This window comes from Molossus molossus, unplaced genomic scaffold, assembly GCF_014108415.1.
Source record: "Molossus molossus isolate mMolMol1 unplaced genomic scaffold, mMolMol1.p scaffold_m16_p_11, whole genome shotgun sequence".
In the NCBI taxonomy this organism is placed as follows: domain Eukaryota; kingdom Metazoa; phylum Chordata; class Mammalia; order Chiroptera; family Molossidae; genus Molossus; species Molossus molossus.
Genome location: NW_023425346.1, coordinates 47,807,272 through 47,813,834, shown reverse-complemented (window position 1 = coordinate 47,813,834; position 6,563 = coordinate 47,807,272). Strand labels below are relative to the sequence as shown.

The 6,563-nt window shown below is 42.2% G+C and overlaps 1 pseudogene; it reads right to left on the bottom strand.

Annotated features, from left to right (window-relative positions):
• Window positions 1–705: 705 nt before the first annotated feature.
• Window positions 706–1,597, bottom strand: LOC118624988 (annotated as a pseudogene).
• Window positions 1,598–6,563: the final 4,966 nt, after the last annotated feature.

The window sequence follows — 6,563 nt, the reverse complement described above, 5'->3', positions numbered from 1 at the left end:
ATAAACCCAGAGATATTAAAAATATTCTCAGATTTTAAAAACAACATTCTACACAAATGAAAACCTCTGATTTAATTCCATAATTTTATCATGCCAGAAGTATGCTTGGCTTTAATAATTTTTATTTGATATTGGTATCCTACACATGGGCTTATTAATAATTGACATATTTGTATACATAGTATCTTAGTGTGGACAAAAACTTTTAGTATTGATTACTTGCTATGATGTTTTAAACTTTCAAAGACCTTCAACATATGAAAATAGCTGCACATATTTTAGTGTTTGCTTATAAAATACAATCCTAAAAATGTAATGATCGGTCTTTGTGGTTCCTTGTGATACATTTTCTTATTTTTTCACAAACATGAAGTACATTCTCACGGAGAACTGCATTAAGACCCAGCAGTTTTTATATGGTGCTGCTGAATCGCCCCGGCGTCCCGGTGCAGCAAAGGGGAGCAGTCTGCAGAGTGCACCGTCACCCCGTTGAAGTTGCTTCTTTCAGGTATTTTTCACTTTAATATAAAGCAGATTATTATGACTTTGTTAGTGTTTTCATCATGTGGCTTTTAAAAACAGTTCTGATTTCTTCCACAGTTCAGAGTTTTTTTGGTGAGACAATCTTTGGAAATCAAATGGTTCAGGGATGTTTTGAATAACCAAATGCTCTTTAGTAGATGGAGTCTCCCAACGCAATTGTGATCAGGTGTCTACATTTTTAACTATATTGTCAGTATATCCTGGAACCAAAGTAAGGTGGTTTTTTGGTTCCCACAAGCCACTTAATTGTTTTTTTTTTTTTAAAGTGAGTGTTTTTGTCATTTATAATTTCTCTTTTGGAGGGCAGTTCTGACCACCACCTTTTTGTGACTGCTTGAAGCCAGTTTAAACCAATTAGTATATGTTCTTCAAATTTGCTTTTAAGTAGTGACTTTGCTAGAGACAACAAGTCTACACAGCAGCCAAGTGAGATGTATTGTTTTTCTTTCTATAAACTACTGGTAAGTTCAAGAAGGTTGGCAACCCACCCCACTCCAAGGTCTTCTATCCTCACCGACTAAGCTACAAGTTTACTGATTCTTCTCTATTTCTGGAAACTTAAAGCTACATTCAATCTCAAATTCCTGCTGAACAAAACTTGTGCATTGTTTCATGGTCCTGAGAAACCTCAGGAAAAAACAAAACAAAACAAAAACCCCACTGTGTTTTGATGATGGGCTTCTGTGTGTGGAGAGCCAGAATGACAGGAGTCAAGCAAATGTATTCGAGTCAAGGTGCAACCTTCAGGCAGGAGGCCTGCACAGGCCAGTTTGTGTTCTTTAGTTGCCATGTTACAGCCTCAACTTCTAGGGGACTGTTTCTCTTCACACCAAGGATTTAGAAAAGGATGAACTTTCTTTCTCCGGTAGATCACCTCACAGAGTTCATCTGGGCTATTCACAGCTTGTCCAACTGTTCAATTCATGTAAGTAGTCAACTGTGTTGTAGATTTCTTAACCTCCTTCATGTTCCTATTAGTGAAATTAAAGATCTCTTTTCTAGGAAGATCAATGGAATGATCCTCAACATCATTACAAAAGTTGTATTTTAACATTGTCTGATGTCATAATCTTGACTACCTGCGCCTCAGCCAGCCCTGGCACTGATGGGAGTCCTGGGGAGTCCCTTGGCTCTTGGTGAACTCCAATCAGGATCACTCAAATGGGGCTGTTTTCAATTTATTTTAATAAACAAATAAACCAGTAGTGTGTTCAGTTCCTTGTCCCCTGAAGTCAAATGTGATGGGTGTGTTTAATCTCATTAACTGTGATGCAGCTGACAGGAGAAATGTATAAAATCAGCTTTTGAACACTGGCGTTGAAACAAGTCATCCTTGCATTAGCTGTCGCACTAGAATCTAAGGACATACAGATGTTTTTCTAAACCTTTGCGAATGGACTGATTAAATAATTTATAATCCTTCGAAAACATGACTGGGTCCTGGTGATATTTCCTCTCCTCTAAATAAGGCTCCCTGTTATCCCAAGCACATTTTTCATACTGACCCCTGTGCCATTCAGGACCCTAAACCCTCATCTTTCAGTGGGAACATGGAGGCTGGTGCTGCCCGCCCTGTGTGCACCCAGCCTCCCCTCCGGCTCCTCAGGTGGAGGAGGCCCCCCTCTGCTCTGCTCCCCTGCAAACCCCTGCTCCGGGAGCCAGAGGTCCAGTGACCTGGCACACGCGTTTCTGAAATGCAGTGAGGATTCTGCACAGTGACCCAGGTTAGGAGATTCAGCAGACTGGCGCTGCTTCTCTGCATAACCACTTCCAGGAGGGTGCGAGTCTTCAGCCTGCACCCCGTCTGAACACCTGCCTGTCTCCTGGCCCTGAGCTGCGCTGTGAGGAGACCTGAGCTGTGCTGCTGAGGCCCCTGCAGAGTGGTGGCCACTGGCTCTTCCGCAGCCTGGCAGTGGAGAGGGAACTCTGGCCTGAACCTGGTGGAGACGACCGAAGGCCAGCACTAGCTGCACATGGTGTCTGCGGCTGCAGACAGGCCTCCCCAGGCCCTCCTGGCGATGAGGGGGGCGGGGCAGGGGCAGGGAGGGGGCTAGACAGTGGCTGCGCCTCAGCAGGGAGAGCGGCAGGGGCTGGGGCGCGGGGCCCTCCTCAGGGCTCCTGTGCCCTCCTCAGGGCTCCTGTGCCTGCCCCCGCTGGCCAGGGCAGCTTTGCAGGACCCTGCCTGGCTCACACAGACTTGCAGGAGCTCGCATAAATATTATTTTACACAAGGCATTTGAGTTCCAGAGATCCCTAATCAACCTAAAAGCAGAGCTTCCAAAACAAACCTCAGAATGAACCTCAGCATAAATCCTTTTCCGGGGAGTCTAATCCTCTAATTCTCTCTAATATGAGAAGTCAGGACCACACCTAAACATTGTCTCTGTTTCCATTCTATTTAGCTTTTCTGCCGATGTTTTAACCATATTTTTGTTGTTGATGTTGTTATTGAGGAAAGAGTTCTTTATGCATTTTGACTATGAACACCTTATCCAATGTGTGGTTTGCGAAGACCCCCCCCCCCCCATTCTGCAGGCCATATACAGCATTTCTCCAAAGAGAACATCAAAATGGCCAACAGACACGTGAGAAGATGCTCGACATCAGGAATCACCAGGGTAATTCAAATCAAAACCACGATGAGATACCACCTCACACTTGTTAGAATGACTATCATCAAGAAGACAATAGAGAACTGGAGATGGCAATCACGCGATGGAAAGGGGACCCTCGTGCATTGTCGATGGGAGTGTAAATTGGTCCAACCACTACGGAAAACAATACGGAGTTTCCTCAAACAAAATTTAAAAGATTTATCATGACATCCAGCAATTCCACTTCTGGGTATACACCCAAAGGAAATGAAAACGGGATTTCAACAAAATATATGAACTTGTATGTTTATCGCTGTATTATTTACAATAGCCAAGATATGAAAATAACCCAAGTGCTTATCAGTGGATGAATGGATAAAAAAGATGTGGTACATATATGGAATGGACTATTATTCAGCCACGAGAAAGGAAGATAATCTCCCATTTTCGACAACATAGGTGAACCCTGAGGACATTATGCTACATGAGATAAATCAGAGAAAAGCAAGGACTGTATGATATCACTTATATGTGGAATCTATATAAGTTAAACCAATTAAAAACAGAGACCTGTAAAATGTCACCGGGGAAAGAGAGTGTGTGTGGTAAAAGTGATGGGGTTTAAGGGTACAAAGTTATAACAAACACCAAATAAGCCACAGAGATTTAATGCACAGTATAATGAATATGGACAAATATTGTACTATAACTATGTAATGTAATAGAGGTCACTACATCAGCAGTCATATTATAATAGAGCAATTCATGTGGTATCACGGAAAGAAGGAGCAAATCAATACAAAGTAGTTCTTACAGAATCATGAATAAAGTTAACTGTCGCTTGGGCAGGTAAGGCTTCAGTGGTAGAAAAGCCATGAGAAACATAGGAACACCCACTTTTCCATATTGAGACATTTTTATCATCATAGCTTCCATAATCAGCGGCATAACGAGTCACAAGGAAAGCACAGCCCTTCCAAAAAGAAAGGTGTTTTTTTTTTTACTTTCTTACTGAATATATTGGGGTGACCTTAGCTAATACAATTATATAGGTTTCAGGTATACAATTCTATAAAACATCATCTGTATATTGTATTGCGTGTTCACCACCCCAAGTCAAGTCTCCTTCCATCACCATCAAAAGAAAGCTTTTTAACTGTTGACCTTTTCATTGTCAAAGCTTCTTCCGATGGGAGGTTTTATTCCTGCGTTTATACAGTTAACCCAGATAAAATCCCAGCAGGTGGCAGTCACAAACCCCACGGCCAGGAGGAACAAGAGAAAGAGGTGAAGCTACAGGACATCAAAGGAAGGTCCCACAGAGCTGATGCCAAGAGCTCAAGGAGCCGGAGCCTTTGAGCCGTGATTGGTTCCTCTGAGGGGACCCTGCAGGGCTGGCGGGGGAAGCTGGAGGCTGGGACAACTGTGACGGCAGAAATTGTGTGGGCAGCAACAGCACAACAGAAAAGCATCTTCTCTCACCCTCTCTCCTTCCAGTATCCCTCCAGTTCTCCTGCGTCCTAACCCAACAGGAAAGCAGCCGACAAGGGAGTGTGAAAACGTAGTTTGCAGAGTCTCAGCCCCAGCATCACAGAGCAGATTATAGATGAGTAGACCTGGAGCTGAGAAAGAACAGATACATGGCTATTACACAAATCAACCTTTATAAGGAGAGCGGGCCTTCTTCACAGGGTATTTATCACATACAGAAAAGAAAACACAAAAACCAAGTGCACCTACTTGGACGGTATGTGGCTCCAGCTCCTGGTACACTCCTCTCTGGTTGCTGGATGAGTACAGCAGCACATACACCAACAGTGCAAGTCAAGTGAAATAGCAAGCAGGCAGCAGTACATCCACGTCACATAACAATGTCAACCACTTAGTGAGCTGACCAGTATCACATTTCTAGTAAGAAGTGGAGTCAAAGCTTAGCCAAGGCAATTTGATCCTGGAAAGACAGGCAGTTAGTTGACAGGAATCTGGGTTTTCCGGACTCAGACCACATTGGTAAATTCATTTCTCTATTAACCTTCCCTCTTCACTTCATAATCCAATAGTATAAATTGTCTGTACCATACAGACTGTCAAATTTATATAGATCTCTTTATAAACACACATTTTTTATTCATTGAATCAAAAGAATAAATTCAAAATCCTCTGTTTTTATTGATAGAAAGGTGTTTCTCTAACAATTTCAGCCATGGCAGGTATACCATAATCAATGAGAAGCTATCAGAAAAGCATAACCAAAGTCAGCCCCGCTTCTAGAACGTCAATAGATTCCTCTCCCACAGAGCTATCTGATGTTGAGTTTGCAAACTACACGGAACACTAAAAATATTGATAACCCAGTATTTTTTAAATGACAGGATATGTTTTTATTTCCTAAGAAACCATTTCTAAACACTGAGTATTCTTGATGTATCTTTAAAAACAAAATTCAATGTTGACACAAGATTTTAAAATGATAGGGGATCAAAATGTATTCAAAATAGGTCCTTACCCTGTAATACGAATGAATAAGACAAAGAAAGCTGACGCATTTCCACCATTTAGCAAACCTGACACAAGTAGATTATGAGTAAACACTGGCAAACAAATCGGTAAGTAAAGCCAACAGCTGTTTTAACAGTTTCATCGTCGCCTACATACCTTTCAGAAATACGTGGACATTGCTGCAGTCTGGAAAGATTAAAACGCATGACCGTCTTTTTTACAATTCTGAGGAACATTGAGGCAGTGTAGTCAAGAGTTTGAGAAGAAATACTCCAAAGCTGACGTTTGAATCTACAGAAAAACGCACCACAGAAAACTTGCATTTGATCTGTGGAACCACGACTCTCCTGCTTTCTTAACAGGAATCTTAGAAAATTGGATCGATTGTTACTTCACACACACACACGGCAAGTGGAGGCAATGCAGGAGGGCAGAAAATAGCTAGGATTCCCAACAATCTCAGCTTATTGAGAAAGGTGTAATAAAACCCAGATTTTAGAGCTGGGAGGGACACAGGTTTATCTTGTTTAACTCCATTTACAGGTGAATGCTTTAGGCTGAGGCTTCACACCACCAGCTCACACCGATGAAGTGACTTTATAGAGGAAAATAGGGAATAACTGCAGTTTACACTACTAGTCTTATAGGCATATATTTTTTTTATTGATTGATTTTAGAGAGAGAGGAAGGGAGAGGGAGAGAAAGAGAGAAACATCGATGAGAAAGAACATCGACTGGCCGCCTCCTTCATGCCCCCCACTGGGGATTTAGCTCACAACCTGGGCATGTGCCCTGACTGGGAATCCAACCGGCAACCTCTTGGTGCATGGGTTGATAACCACTGAGCCACACTGGCCAAGTATGTAGAAATATTTTTTTTAAATCAATGTCTGGCTTACCATTGTATTAGCAAAGATTCTCCACAGA